The sequence below is a fragment of the Sorex araneus genome, chromosome 3, assembly GCF_027595985.1.
Source record: "Sorex araneus isolate mSorAra2 chromosome 3, mSorAra2.pri, whole genome shotgun sequence".
NCBI classification, from domain to species: Eukaryota; Metazoa; Chordata; class Mammalia; order Eulipotyphla; family Soricidae; genus Sorex; species Sorex araneus.
This window is the reverse complement of record NC_073304.1, coordinates 210,587,458-210,603,923: the sequence shown is the minus strand read 5'-3', so window position 1 is coordinate 210,603,923 and position 16,466 is coordinate 210,587,458.

Here is a 16,466-nt window from a genome sequence, read left to right as displayed (position 1 = left end):
TAGAACTTTTAGTGATGAAACTCTGTCTCAAATTGCTGCATCTGAATATAAATTTGGTACTTTATTATAGTTTGAGCAGAACAGTGTGGAGCAACATAAACAAATAAACCTCAATTTAGGAGTTTTATTTGAATTTACTGATCAAATTTTCTTTGAATTAGATCAGGATTTGAGACGTGATATTGCCAATTATTTGATGCATGATCTAAAGTTATTTAAGTGCTTTGGATTTTACATAAAGACAATCATATTATATATTTTTATAAATATTTAAGATAATTGTAAAGCATTTTTCTTGCCTGTGCTCAGTTATAACTGTCTATTTGATACTCTCTGTTGACACGCACCACATAATACTTGAGATATATGCTTGTACAGGTGTATCTCAACTCTTTATTCATAAAACTCATACTTCCCATTGTTGGATTTACATAATCACTCAGCTACTCATTCCAAATGACAAGAATGTTTTTAAACGGTCCTTAGTCCTTTGACTCAGGCACACTCTTTTTGAATTTATAAACAAGCATAGTTTCTCTGGCTTCTCACAGTCTGTATCTCTGTTCAAGACACTTGAATCTCTCACTAAGTGAAGGCAATGTCTAACTGTCTGGTTTTACTCACAACAGCCTATTATCTACTGAGCAGAAAAGCCCAAGTCACATTTATACATACAAATGGCATCAAATGACCCTCTTCCATTAAAAACATATAAGTCTACTACTTTTTAAGATGTAACTGATGTTCTTACCTTTTATACAGTGTCCTACAAATCTGTGCCTTATACTTCTATGTCCACTAACTGCACCTTCTTTCTTTCATGAAATTTAGACACCATTACTGTATTGTAATTTTGCAAAAACTCCAAGACCATTCATACATCAAAAACTTTAAATTAAAATAGAACACCTTTAAATTCCTGTTTCTTTTCCTGGGATGGAGGGACGGGGTGTGTGTGTGTGTGTGTGTTTATGTGTGTGTGTGTGTGTGTGTGTGTGTGCCTTATACTTTGCTATATATACAAACATCTAAGGGCCATCATTATCAAATTAGACCCCCACTTTCATGGATGTTACTGTGTGATATTATCGATTGAATATCATATATGCAAATAAATAGTGAACCAACATCATTTCCTTTTAGGAAAGAGCATATGTTTCTGAATTTCACACCAAAATATCCACAATCCTTTTGGATAGATAAACAGGAGCAGTGTCAACTAAGTAAGTCTCTCATGTCTGTGTTGCATGCTATCTTGCTTCTCAAAATAATTTTGTTCTTATAGTATTTCTCCTTGAATGCTTGTTTTATAGTGATATTTGAATAAGTTATTAATAATTAATTCTGCTTTCAGTATAACGTCTTGGGGCTGGAGCAATAGCACAGCAGGTAGGGTGTTTGCCTTGCACTCGGCCAACCCGGGTTCGATTCCCAGCATCCCATATGGTCCCCTGAGCACCGCCAGGGGTAATTCCAGAGTGCATGAGCCAGAAGTAACCCCTGTGCATCACCGGGTGTGATGCAAAAAAAAAATATATATATATAATATATTTTTAATATATAATAAGCAAGACTTTATATATATATATATATAAAGTCTTGCTTATTATTCTAAAATTCTTTTTTCTTGAATACACAAATTAATTTTTATTCTTGAGACAGAAAGAGGACCAAACTAATACAATTGTGTGAAATTCTCTTATTTTCATATTTAAGTGTTATGTACTTGGCATATAGCATTGCATTAGTTTTAGATAAAATTCTCCATTTTAGAATTTTTTTCTAGTGATGCACTTGGCTACTTCACAGTAAATATTGTCATTTATTTATGTATGTATGTATTTATTTATTTATTTTTCAACACCTGGCAATGCTTAGGGGTTACTCCTGACTCTGTACTCAGGAATCACTCCTAGTAGTGCTTTGGGGATAGTGCTTTGGGGATTAAATGGGATTCCGGGAATCAAATTCAGCTTGGTGCATGTAAGACAAGCACCCTACTTGTTATAGTATAGCTCCAACCCCCAAGAGTTTCTTAAGAAGTTACTTTTGAAATAAAATTTGAATCAGTGGGATCATTAGCAAATTTCTTTCTAGCAGAACTCTGAGATGAACATGTCAGTCAGTTCCTGACTGACACTGCCCCACAGATTACACAACCTAAAATTCATAAAATTTGAATTAGATTGGAAGCATGCCAGGAAAATAATGTATGGATGATTCAGCACATTAAAAAAATGTAAGGCTTTTTTAACTGGTCATATGTAAAATTTTAAAAAAATGGTTTACTAATCTAGAAATGTTAATTTACAAAAGACTAAATTTTATCCTCTTGATTTTCCTTTCTTTCGTTTCTCCATTTAAATATATTTCTAAGTGAAAAGATCTCTAATTATTGATGACATGGGCAAGAGAACACTAGCCTCAATTTCACATTTTCACAAGAAAATTAGAACAGCTTGTTTAATATGTGTTTTTGTACTTCATAAACAAAGCCAGAGATATCTCCTTACTAATTAGTAGCTGCAGTGGATCCAAACATAGAGATTGTAAAATAAATAAATCAATGAGAAAATCAGGATAAAGTATTTATGTTACAGGCTTGAAGCCTCTCTATACTAAGATTTTTTTAAAAAATTATTGAATATCCATGAAATAACCATTACAAAGCTGTTCATTGTTGGATTTCAGTAATATAATGATTCAACACCCATCCCTCCACCAGTGTACGTTTCCTGCCACCAATGTCTCCCATTTCCCTCCCACCATCCTCCAACACTTTCCCACACCCAGCCTGCCTTTATGTCAGACACTTTTCTTCTTTTTCTCTTTCCATTTGTGCATTGTGGTTTGCCAGACAGGTATCAGAAAACACCATGTTTGTTCAGGGCATTCAGTGTTTTTATTGGTACATCTGGAGTAGCTTTTTTAACTGGGTGGCAGCTTTGGGGTGTGGGCGTGACTGCCAAGGCTTCTGGAAGTACAGGGAGGTCGGTAGAGGTAGACTGTCCTAAACCCAAGAAAGCCTATAGATTTTAGTCACAAAACCCATATGCCAGAATTTTCAGCAGATTATATCTTTGTTAGGTCCATCCCAAGATGGTGAAGTCCAGCTGGGCCCTTGGCGGGATTTTGATTGTGGACGTAAATAGCTGCTGGGAGCTCGGCTCAAAGGCTGATCCGCCTCTCTCCAATTTACCCTTGTCTGTTCAGCCTTACGCAGCTCTGAGATTAACTGTGGCTTTTGATCTCTTTCAATATTTACTTATGGGTCTCTGAACCTAACTTGTGGCTGTTCAGTTTCTTGGGAAACTTGTCCCCAAGTGTTTGGGGGTCGGTCAGAGGTACAACAACAATTTGGGGGTATCAGTTAACCCTAAAGTCACCATCGGATGCTAATGCACTCGCCCAGCCGGTATGCCCCTGTTCTATACTATGACTTTAACTGCTATTATTTCCACATAATGTAGCAAATATTTTTAACATCACTATCGGGGAAAGATAATCATGTAGCATTCTTTGTGACAAATATTCCCAAGCTCTGTTCTAGATATTGGTATGGTCCCCTATCCAAGGATATTGTAATTTAGTTGGAAAAAGAAATGATGTCTCTTTTTAAAACTGATCATTATAATTATATGTACCTTGAAGAATATTATTCAACATGAGGAAATAGAAACTGGTGATGATGTAATTAGAGCATTTGATATATATTTTTAAAGAATTACCTCTACAATGTTTACTTTCCATCCACATCTCAATTCATGTGCCACCATTCCTCAGTAAATTCCCTAACTAACCTTTCTCTTCATCCTTCAACCTTTAGTTAGGTTTTAAACCTAATGTCTGAAGTTATGTGAGAAAATTACTCAAAATTTCTGTGTCTCTTCTACATCTACAGATTAATTTTTCTTTATCAATATGTCTCATACTTATTTGATTATTTGCTCAGTCTCTGAAGAACCTGGAAGTCTATAGAATTCATTTCCTTGCCTTTGTGACAGTTCAATGTGACACTATTATAGAAGGAAATGAAAAATAGTATGATATGGAAAGATTTTGCAATGAAAAATAATGTCATATTTCAAAAATTGAGCTACTAGTATACCTAGCAAAGAAGATAATAATATGTATTTCTGCATTTTGCATATCAAACCTTATGGCTGTTGACTCACTATCACTATCATCCCATTGATCCTCAATTTGCTCGAGCGGACCCAGTAACATCTCCATTTGTCCTAACCCTGAGCTTTTAGCAGCCTCTCTTTACTCATCCTTCCCAACGGTGCCACATTAGAGGCTCTTTCAGGGTCAGGGGAATGAGACAAAATCATTATTACTGTATTTGGCATATGAATATGCGACGGGGAGCTTCCCAGGCCCTCCCGTGTGGGCAGGAAAACTCTCAGTAGCTTGCCAGGTTCTCCAGGAGGGAGAACTAGGCTATAAGATGTCACTTCCAGGAGCTTGGTTTTATAGTTTCTGGATGTTGGCCATTGATAGGATTACACGGTGCCAGGGGCAGTTTCTGGGTGTGACTCCCTAGCTACTGAAAAATGGGGGATCTGGCCGGAAGAGGCCCAGTCTCAAGCAGGTTTGTAGATCTCAGCCCCGGGTCCTGCACACCTGGGTTCTTCTGCTGGTTCCTTTATGCGTGAGGCTCATCCGAACATGTGGAGTGAGGCCTTGAGCATGGCTGTGGCTGGGTTCTGGAAGTCTTCAGCTACCAGGGCTCTGCTCAGGATGAGAAGGGAAACTGAACCCACCCATCTGTGGGGCACCAGTGAAGACAGCCAGGAGCAGGGGCAAGAGACTCTGCTATTGAATATTGGCTGTTGAATATTGTAGTTAAAAATGTCTTCCAACTCCAAATATTTTGCAAGAGGTTTCCTTCATGAGAGACACTCTGAAGGCTGAGTGGATGTTGTATTTTGTGAAAGACACTTGCATATAAACTTCTTTTCCAAGATCTTCTTAGCTGAGATATTTAATATAGTAACAGAAATCGAATGGGAATATATAGAACATAGAACTGACTGTGATTTGGAAAAAAAATGTAATTGGAATAAACAGTAATAAAGTGTTATGACATTTCTTGACAATTTCTTCAATGAAATATAAGGCCAAAGAGACAGTACAGAAAGTTGGGCACTTGCCTAGTACAGGGCAGAAGAAGTTTCATTCCCCAGCATGCCATATAGTCCCCTGTCTATTGCCAGAAGTGATTTATGAAAACCACTAGATGTGGCCCCAAAACAATAACAGAAAAGAAAGTTTAAAGGTTTAGAACCTCAAGAAGCTCTCGGAATTGTTCAAACTCCCAAACATCAATAAGACATCAAACTCTTCCAGGTAGATCTATGTCTAGCTGAAAACTTTACACTTCACAGAAGTTGGGGCTGACAGATTTCCCTTTCTTCTCTTCCAATGAGGCCCAGAAGTTCCCCCACTTGACCTCCTCAACCATATAAACACCAGATCTACAGCTCTACAACATGTGGCCACATATGGGGCTGTGTGACACTTACTCCAAATTTCACAGTACTAAAAGTCCAGTAGGAGCACAGCAAATTTGAAGGGGAAGATGTGTAGAAGCTCTTCAAGCTCAGTGAACAAAAAGAATGACACAGAGGACTCAACCAGTACCAATCCACACATTTAATTCCTCAGATAATGGCTTTTGTAACAGTATTGTGAAATGTAATAATAAGTAATCACAAATTGACCTTTATTTATTTATCTTCTATTTATCATTTTGTTGGAACAAGCAATATGAAGTAAATTTGTTGCACGCCTGCAGAGGTAATTTGTTGCATGCCTGCAGAGGTGGCATGATTGAATTGGAAGGGTAGAGACTCGAGTTCTTGGTGAAGGAAAGATTACACCACTGATGTGACTGATATTGGAACATTGTGTACCTGAAACAACTGTTTGTGAACAGCTTTGTAATTCATAGTGTTAAATTTTAAAAAGTTAATTTTTTTTTAATTTTTTAAAATTTTTAAAAGGAAGCATAAGGGTTTAGCTTGCTATATTATGGAAGAAGTTTAGAATAATACCAAGAAATCAGCATTTCCCAGCAAGAACTGAAAAAACTGTATTTAGAAATGTAATCATGAACTGACATTTTATTCATCTATCCACTTCACGAAAATATTATCTGACCACTAATATTTTGCTAGACTTTGCATATGCAAACATGTCACATAGGCTATACACTGATAGTACTCACATTCATTTATGGAATTACTAGTTGTGAAAAATTACTTCAAGGATATACACCAAACAAGAATTTATATGAATGTACAGAAAGAAAAATTTGTTGTTATCTTTAGGTGGTGTGATATACTGATTGTTGATAACTGAACAACTGCATGTTCAAGACTAAAATACCATTTTAATTGAAAAAATGATAGGGAGAAATAATAAAATATAAAACAAATTGAGATGAAAATATTAGCCATTCTCAGAAAAAAAATAACCACTTCATTATAAAATGTAAAAGGTATTAAGGGTAAAATTATGTTTAGGAAAATATGTAATAAGATAAAAGCCAATGATGGATTTAATAACTACAATGAAGACTGTTAAAGTGAACATGTATCTGAGGGATGATACCTTAAGATTTAATTGTTGGTTAAATAAGGAGGTAAAGGAAATAAAGTCACTTTATATGACTGTTACTGGGACTGGTATGCAGATAGAGAATAACCCTGTTCAGAGATATAGGAAGGAAATTAATTTCAATTATGTTGGTATCGCTGAACTCTTCAGAGAGTTTCCAGTTTAAAACTAGATGAGTAACTATCCATGACATTCCTAAATAGATAGAAACATGAAAAATTGCAATTTTATGAATGATATTTTACTGTGATATAAAGGACTGTGGAAACAGTCCCAAATTGTGTATATGGGTGCAGTGAGGCAAGGACATATAGGAGAATTAGCTCTGAAGTACTTGAAGTAGATCAGACATAATTAGTTCAAATAACATTTAAAATAATTGATGCTTTCTTCCAATAAAAATGTGAATTATACTTTTATCTAAAATGCAAAGTTTGCTAAAAGCAGTGCAGAAAATCACTGCTTAATAGTAGATTTCACCTAGCCCTGACCTTCTCAGCAATAAGCTTTTTTTATGAGACCTGTTTACTGCATAAATAAATGTAAAATGTAAGAGGAATTATCTTTCATATTTTTTCTAATGCAAAATAAGCAGGAACACTTCCTAAAGTACTAATACATATATGAGCAAGATGTCTAAAATTCCTTAAATTATGCATAGTGAAACACAAAATGAGAGACTTGACCCATTAAGCATACTCTTCTAGGTGATATTAATAAGAGAGAAAATAACATACTGGGATACTTCGGAGAAAGTACTATTAAATAATTCCTGGTAAAAGAGTTGAGGATATCCAGGAAATAAACCAAAACTAAAAATTATTTTATGCAATTTATCTTTAAAACATTAAGTATCAGAAACCAGAAATAATATATAAGGTAAAGCATTTGCCTTGAATGCATCCCACACCACTTTGATCCTAGCACTATATATGGTCTCTTGAGCACCACTAAGATTACACCTGAGAACCAAGATTACACCTGAGAACAGAGCCAGAAGTGATCCCTGGTCATTCTCTCTTTCTCTCTCTCTCGCTCTCTCTCTCTCTCTCTCTCTCTCTCTCTCTCTCTACCTCTCTCTCTCCCTCCTCTCTCTCTACCTCTCTCTCCTCTCTCTCTTTCTCTCTGTCTCTTTCTCTGTCTCTCTCTTTCTTTCTGTCTCTGTTTCTCTCTGTCTCTCTGCTTGTATGTATGTATGTATGTATGTATGTATTCTTTAAAAAAAGCTCTCAAAAAGGCACATGAAGAGAACACAAGAACATAAGTCCATCTTTGTCCAGCCCATGTCCAGTAAATAATAAAGTCATGAGAAAGCTTGGCCAATGTCAGCAGGAACAACTTAAAGACTCTCAGATTATACAGGTGTATGGATATGCCGGGCCAAATTTAGAGTAATCACTTGAAAACTTATAGATGTGCATTTAATAATAAATTATGATACATTTCATCTGAACTTCACTAAATTTCCCTAGTGTGATGCAACAGGAACAGTGAAGGGCAGGAAAGATTATGGTTCTAAAAAAAAAAAAGATTATGGTTCTAATGAGAAATAACTCATTAGAAAGAAATTTTTGTCATGTTGAAGATGTATAGCAGATGACAAACTAAACTCTAAGCAGCTTAACCTATGATCTTGCATTAAAAAGGAATAACTAGTGATATTGGTGGCTTACAATCAATCACATACATAACCTACCAAAGGGAGTCCAGGTATACATATCAGGATGGAAATACAGTTTTTATATAGTCTTTTTATATATAATGTAATACTATAGATAAATTCAGAGTATATATATGTATAACGTAATACTATAGATAAATTCAGAGTATATATATATATAGATAAATTCAGAGCATATATATATGCATATATACATATATATATTTCCAGGTGTGGCTCCACATGGGGCCACACCTGGAAGTGCACCAGGTTTACTTCTGTCTCTGAATTCAGGGATTGCAGTGCCTGGGGACCTTGTAGACTTCTGGGAATCAAACCAGTCAGCCATCTGCAAAGCAAGGGCCATTGCTGTGTGCTCCTTCTTTAACCCAGTGCTATAAATGTTTTAATTATCTTATAAGTAATCAAGAACAGTGGGGTGCTTGGGAGGGAGGGATCTTGGTGTCCATTGCAGGGGGAGAGTGCACACTGTTGATGGATACAGTGTTAGAATTGTGTGTGTGAAATCATTATTAATATCATTGTAAATCACAGAATCTCAATTACGTTTTTTTTAAAGTCACAAAACACCAATAGTAGAATATGTAAAAGTAAAAACAAAGAAAATAGATATATTTGTGGTTGTATTTCTGAAACTCATTAAAATTGTTTATTGCATACTGAAACAACTAAATGGTACTCTTCTATTCAAGAGAACAGTAAAATATTTCAACATAAATTATCCCTAGAATTTTAAAGGTGGTTCACACATTTCTGAAGTCAAAAAAAAAATTTTATATAAGGAACAACAGAATTCAATAGCTTGGGGTTACCTCCAAAATAAATTTTAAATTGTTTTTAAAGAAGTATGCTAGTGTAGTCCAGAGCCATGGTAGAGCAGGCTGGTACTTGACTTGGATGTGCCCAACCGGAAGTTGATCTCTGGCACCCCACATGCTTCCCCCAAGCTCAACAGGGGTGATCTCTAAGTGAATGGTATGGAGTAAGCTCTGAGCACCTCTGGATGTAGTGTACCATTTTATAAAGAGTAAATATATCAATTTTAAAAGCAAAATATTAACTGATAAATATGTTTATTGCTAATCATTATAAATGAATATTAATTAAGGTTATATGCAATCTCAGGGCTGGAGTGATAGTACAGCAATAGCACGTTTGTCTTGCATGCGGCTGACCTGGGTTCGATTCCTACGCCCCTCTTGGTGAGCCCGGCAAGCTACCCAGAGTATCTCGCTCGCACAGCAAAGCCTGTGGCAAGCTACCCGTGGTGTATTCAATATGTCAAAAACAATAACAACAAGTCTCAAAATGGAGACGTTACTGGTGCCCGCTCGAGCAAATTGATGAGCAATGGGATGTGAGTGACAGTGACAGATATGCAGTCTCAAATGAGATATGAAATCAGCTCTAGGGTATTTATAAATGTAATAACAATGCATAATGATTTATAGTGTTGACATTAAATTTATACAATGCTAATACTAAGGACCAATATGGTATACAACATTAATTCAGTCTAAAAGTCACTAAGGATGAAATCTACTTAGGATAAAATGACAAGTGAGATAATTCAGGAGATAATATACAAGTCAAGCACAGATTTTAGATATAAGCTAAATTCAAGAGCAAGAGCCAATTCAAAATTTTGTTGTTGTTTCATTTGGGGGGACTCACTTAGCATTGTTTGGGCCTTACTCTTGTCTCTGTGCTCTGGTGGAACTTGGTGGACTTTGTCAGATGCTAAGAATCAAATCAAGGTCATCAGTGTGCAAGGCAAAACCCCTATTCACTGTACTATCTCTCCAGCTCCAAATTACAAGATTTTTAAAGGTTGTAATTACAATATCCTTGCCAACACAAAATCAAATAATGAAGAATTGTTTTATATTAGAAACATATATATAATTATATTCTATAAAGAAAGTTACCAATTGTCTACTATTTATTCCATTACATTTGTACGCGTTTGGAAGTTTTATAAAAATTTACAATATACTAATCCACTTTTTAAAATAGGTAGCAGGGCTGGAGTGATAGCACAGCGGGTAAGGCGGTTGACTTGACCGCGGCCAACCCAGGCTCGATTCCCAGCATCCCATATGGTCCCCCGAGCACCACCAGGAGTAATTCCTGAGTGCAGAGCCAGGAGTCACCCCTGTGCATCGCCGGGTGTGACTCAAAAAGAAAAAAAAAAGATAAAATAGGCAGGGCTGTGAAGCTACTTAAATTTTTCTAACTGATTCAAGAAAAAGAAAACTAGAATAATGCCATAATCTTAAATAAATCACACACTGAAACTCAGGATCAGTTCTCTTTCCATATCTACAAACATAAGACATATTTTGCAAGTCATTTTTACCAAAATCTCAAAAACCTGTTAATGTTTATCTCAGACAAATGTTTCCAAAATATAATATGTAAATTAAACTATACAAGCTTTTTCGTACAGACACTTTATATGAACCTATCGGAAAATGATTTATGTGCTTTGTAATTGCTCCATCAATATAAATTTTATAACCATTATATGTTGATATAAACCATATTGTATGTAATACAAATTTTGTGTATAAGACATAGGAAATAATTATAGCTCAATTTCATTTATAAATGTGATCAACCATTGTACATACAATTTTTTGTTTGGGGGCACATCCAGCTGTGCTCAGCATTTACTCCTGTCCATTGCTCAGGCATCACTGCTGACAGGACTTAAGGGACCATATGTGGTGCTGGGTATTGAGTTTGTTGGCTGCCTGCAAGGCAATGTCCTACCCACTGTACTATCTCTCCTGCCCAGCCCATGTACAACTTCTGACCAAATCACGACATAAGCATTATTATAGTATTGCAAGAATCTTTTTTCTACTATGACCCTAATATCTTGACCTATTTTACCAATATGAGAAGTATTATAAACAGAAGTTTAATATCCTAATTACCTTTCATATAAGCATTTTATATTTAAAATTTGATGGAATTTGGCAGTGGAGTAGGTATTAATAATTGCAACTTACTGTTCAATATTTTTGTATGCATATATTCTAATTTATCCTATAAGTAATCTGTAGTAGAATTAATTGAAAATAAAAAAATATTTTTAATACACTCACTATGTGACTTATTACCTGAATGACCTTACAGTACTTGACTAGAGTTTTGGACTTAATATTTTCTCTTTAACCACTCATTCACATCCTGGGTGGTTTCAGATTTTTGCAATGTCATTGCCTGTTACAATATCATGAATACATATTAAGACATATTTACCAAAGTGCAATTCTAGAGGCAGAGTTTCAATAATAAGAACATTATACCTTGAATGTTATGAATATGCTAATTTTGCTATAAAATCAAGCAAGGAATCCCAATTTTATGTTTAAAAATAAATGTGCAAAACAAATCTGTTAAAACATATAAATATGACTGGATAACTAGTGGAATATTTTGCATAGTAAAAATAGCTCCTGAGACCGAGGTTCATATCATAAAATTCATACTATAAATTCTAGTACCATACTGCATTAAGTGACTACAATAAGAAGATTCTGTTATGAGTTTTAAGCAGATGTACATTAATCTTTTCTGCATACTCCAACATTATGTGTCTGAATAATAAGGAACCTCATATTGTGCTATCAAAAAAAAATCCTTATTCTGAATTTTCACTTTTAAGCCTCTCTCTGAATAAGAAGGAAAATCAGGAAGAATTATTAAACATAAAATAGTATGTTAAGAGAAGAAATAAAGTAATAAATGAAGCCAATATATACTCAACTTATATCATACTATACATGTAACTACAGCTCAAATAATGAGACTTTCTTATAACTGTGTATGTTTATTTTACAAAATACAATTCTGATTCTGGATCAGTATAATGTTGATTTCTTAAAATACTTGTCCAAGTGCTTATTAAGTCATCAATCACACAGTATGAACCTGATTTTGCTCTTTGAATATTAGAGACTTATTAGTATTCTTATTTTCTGTTCTCTAGTCAAATGTAATCACTTTGTTTTACTCTTTCTATTATTCCCTTCTTTTTATGTTTTCTTATATTAGAAACTTTTAACTCTTAACTTTTATTTTTTACTTTATAAATCTGTTTGTTTTTGCTTTTGTCAAATGATCTCTCTCTAAGATCAGGCGTATATCTCTTTCTTACAATGAATTTTTGAATACAAGTTATATATCTCACTATCAGATCAGGAGTAATTCATATGTTTCCCCATATTTTCTTTCGCGTTTTGCTGACTGAATTTCATTAAAGATAGAGATCATGGAAGCACAACATGAAAGTATTCTTGCTTTTGAGTTATCAGTTGCAGCGAGGTACTAGGAGGAAAGCTATCCAGAAGACATACACAACCCACTTAGAACTACAGCGTGGGTGAATATCTGTCATGTCAAGGCAGTGAATTTCTGGTTTCGTTACTTATTAGAGAAAATTACTCATTTACTCTCTTCTTTCCAATATTCTTTCTTGTCACCTTTAAAACGAATAGTTTCTTATCACCCAGAATAATGTGCTATGCAGTACAGCTGGGCTACAGAGATCAGAGTCTCACGTTCTGTCTTTAAAAAACTCATAAAGTAATAGGGCATACAGGTGGATAACACAGTGATAACAAGCATTTTGATAACTAGTGGCTATTAAGTAGTTATCTTTAAGAAATAAGGACACCGAAAGGACTCCAGAAGGAACATTCTCAGAAAGGTGTTACTGCAGAAACTTTAAAGGCAAGGGAAATATATAAAGGAGGAAAGCAAAGACAAACCGAAAACCTGGAAAACTTTTTTTCTTATTCTCCAGTAAAGGTGGTTCAGGGTCTTTTCTTTTAGACATTTGTCAGGATAAGAATCTATTTACAGTGCCTAATTCAGTATGCCCTAAACTTACCACGTCTTCTTAATTTCTTATTTTTCTAGCTTTATACTGCATGTCCAGTGTTTTTATTTCTTTTATTATACCTTCTGAGAAGTTGGTATGAATGACATATCTCTCATCTTAATTGAAGGCTTTGTAAAATTCTTATTAAAATTTTGTTTTTAGCACCAAATCAATGGTTCAATGGGTAGGATGTTTTCCTTGCATGCAGCCCACCCGGGTTCAATACCTGTCATCATATATGGCCCCCAAACCCACCAGAGGTGACTCCTGAAGGCAGTGCTAAGAATAAGCCCTACGCATTGCCGGCTGTAGCCCCACAACAAAATAATAGTAATAATCATTGAAACAAAATTTTATTTTCTACCTTATATTAATTTGCATACAGCAGCCCTGGTTGTTTTGGCAGAAATAAAATATGATCATATAATTTCCATAGCTAAAATGTATCCCCTGCAGAACAACAAATAAAACAGAACTTTGAATAAGAAGTTTGAATAAGAAGTTCTGAATATATAACCTATCTCCAACAGCTGTTGAGTGATTCAGGATATTATATTCCTTATGTTATCCAAATGAAAGGAAGGCTATAATATTGAGCTCAGAAAGGTAGCCTGTAAAGAATAAAGATTTAAATAAATAAGAGGATTGATTCTTACAATGTCCCAATTGTTCACATCTCTCTATACTCATACGTATTTGTTGTATGTTACTACTCTTTGGCTCCTGACATGGTCCCATGACTTACTGTGGGGTGCTGCAGGGGACGATTGGGGAATTTGCTGGGATTGAGGGTAAGTCCCTGAGACTTGGCCCAAATGGACAACCGGTAGGCATCATCTCCCCTGCCCGGTAGAGCCCCCTTTGCTTCCTGGCAGCGACCCTTCCCTCTCTCCCCAGATAGCCGGTTGCAATGTCCTGTCACAATGTCTAAAACAAAACGTCAGGCACCATCGAGCAAGCGAATTGCCAGCCAACCAGGGAGAATGAAGAACCAGAACACGATGTTTCACTGCTTGTGGGCAGGAAATCCGCCCCCACCAAAGGTGTTCATCTATTGTTCCCCCTTTTCTCTTAAGGTATATAAACCTAAGCCTGATTGCAACAAAATGAGGCTTCTCCCTGCAGAGTCTCCGGGAGCAAGTGTCTTGTCTTTGTCTGTCTACTCTTTCATATGGCTCCGCATACTCATCCTTACCCTAGGGGCTGTCCTTCTCCCCTCTCCGGTGCGCATACAGCAACCCTGGTTGTTTGCATAGAATTGAATTCGGTGGGGTTGGGTGGACTGCCAAGGCAGTTCCGTGAACCCAACACGTCAGAAAGAAAGCTTACTTTAATGAGTATTTTCAAAGTTAATTTGACACATGTATTAATTTGATTAATGACTTACATATTGGTCTTTCTCGTGTTTTAAAAAGGGTTACACTCTTCTTTACATTATTTTGAACTGGGTTACATGCAAACAATATTCCAAAACCACACCCTCCACCAGTGGATAAAAAGTTACCACTTCCCTACACAATGATCTCCTGTCCCTCCCTGTCTCCTCACCTCCCATGCTTGGAAAGTTCTGTAGACCAGTTCTCAAGATTATAGCAGTTGAAATTTAGTTTTTCTCTAAGTAAGTTTTTTTCTATCCACATATGAGAGAGGTGTTTTTTTCCCACTCTATATGCCTTGCTTCACTCAGCATGATATACTCTAGCTCTGTCCACATTTCAAAAGACTGAATAATTTTGTCTTATAACAAGTAGTATTCTGTTATGCATAATTTCTTTATCTTGTCATCTGCTTTTGAACACATGTTTTCAGATTTTGGATATTTTGTTTATTGTGATGAATGTAGTGCAAATAATTTTCCTGAAAAACTGTTTTATTGGCCGTGATGTAGGTGCTGAGAAGTGGAATTTCTGTCTTGTGTGGGGGCTCAGTTTTTAGGTTTTCTTTTTCTTTTTTTAATTGCTGCACTGTTTTCCAAAAGAGGCTGAAGCACATGGCATTCTCTCCATCAGTGGGTGAGGGTTGCTTTTCCTTCATATTCAGCTCAACAACAGTGGTTTTTGCTTTTTATTCTTTTTATTTTATTATTTAAAAAATTTTATTTTATTGAATAATCATGACAAAAGTTACAAGCTTTCAAGTCTCAGTCATATAATGATCAAACCCCCATCCCTTGTGATAGCACAGTGGGCAGGGCATTTGCCTTGCACGTGGCCAACCTGGGTTTGATTCCTCCGTCCCTCTGGAGAGCCTGGCAAGCAACCAAGAGTATCAAGCCCACACAGCAGACCCTGGCAAGGTACCCGTGGCATATTCTATATGCCAAAAAGAGTAGCAGCAAGTCTCACAATGGAGACTTACTGGTGCCCGCTTGAGAAAATCAATGAACAACGAGATGGCAGTGCTATGACAGTGCTACGACATGATGCACGCAGTCTCACAGTTTCAAAGAGTTAAGTCCATGCTGTTTGCATTTTTGTGCTCTTGTCACCACCATTAGGACATGTATAATAGGGTGGCACAAAGAAGGTATGAGAAAGGCACAGAAAGAAAACATAAATCATTCTTGACGAGCCCATAGCTAACCAAGGCCAAACAAGTGAGAAAGTTTGGCCAATATCAGCAGAAGCAGCTTAAAGTGTCTCAGATGAAATAGATGTATAATGTGTCTGGCCAAAACTGTGGAGACCACCAGAGAACTCAGAGACATAAAGTTAGCAATAAATGATTGCATTCAGCAATTAAATTCTGCCAATTCTCTCTAGAGTAAGGGAGAAATAAAATTCTCAATGAATTTTCTTCAGGGAGGAAAAGTCCAAAATCTTTAGCATGATCTAAATGTGTGCTTTAAAAATATTTTTATTGAATCACTGTGAGATTAACAAAAGATAAAAATCAAAAAAAGCACACACATTTATTTTCAACGATGTAATATCATAATGTAATAATCACGATCACAAAATCCCGCTAATCATCGATTTCACGAGCGGGCTCAGTAACCTCTCCATTCATCCTTTCCCTGAGATCTTAGAAGTCTCTCTTGACTTGGTCCTCCCAATGATGTCGCACTGGAGGCTCTTTCAGGGTCAGGGGAATGAGATCCAGCTTGTTACTGGATTTAGTATATGAATACACCATGGGAAGCTTGCAAGGCTGTCCCAGGTGGGCAGGATACTCTTAGAAGCTTGCCAGTTTCTCCCAGAGGGAGAAGTAGGCTACAAGATACCTTCTTCTGGGAGCTTGCTTTTAAGTCTCTGGATGTTGGCCGTT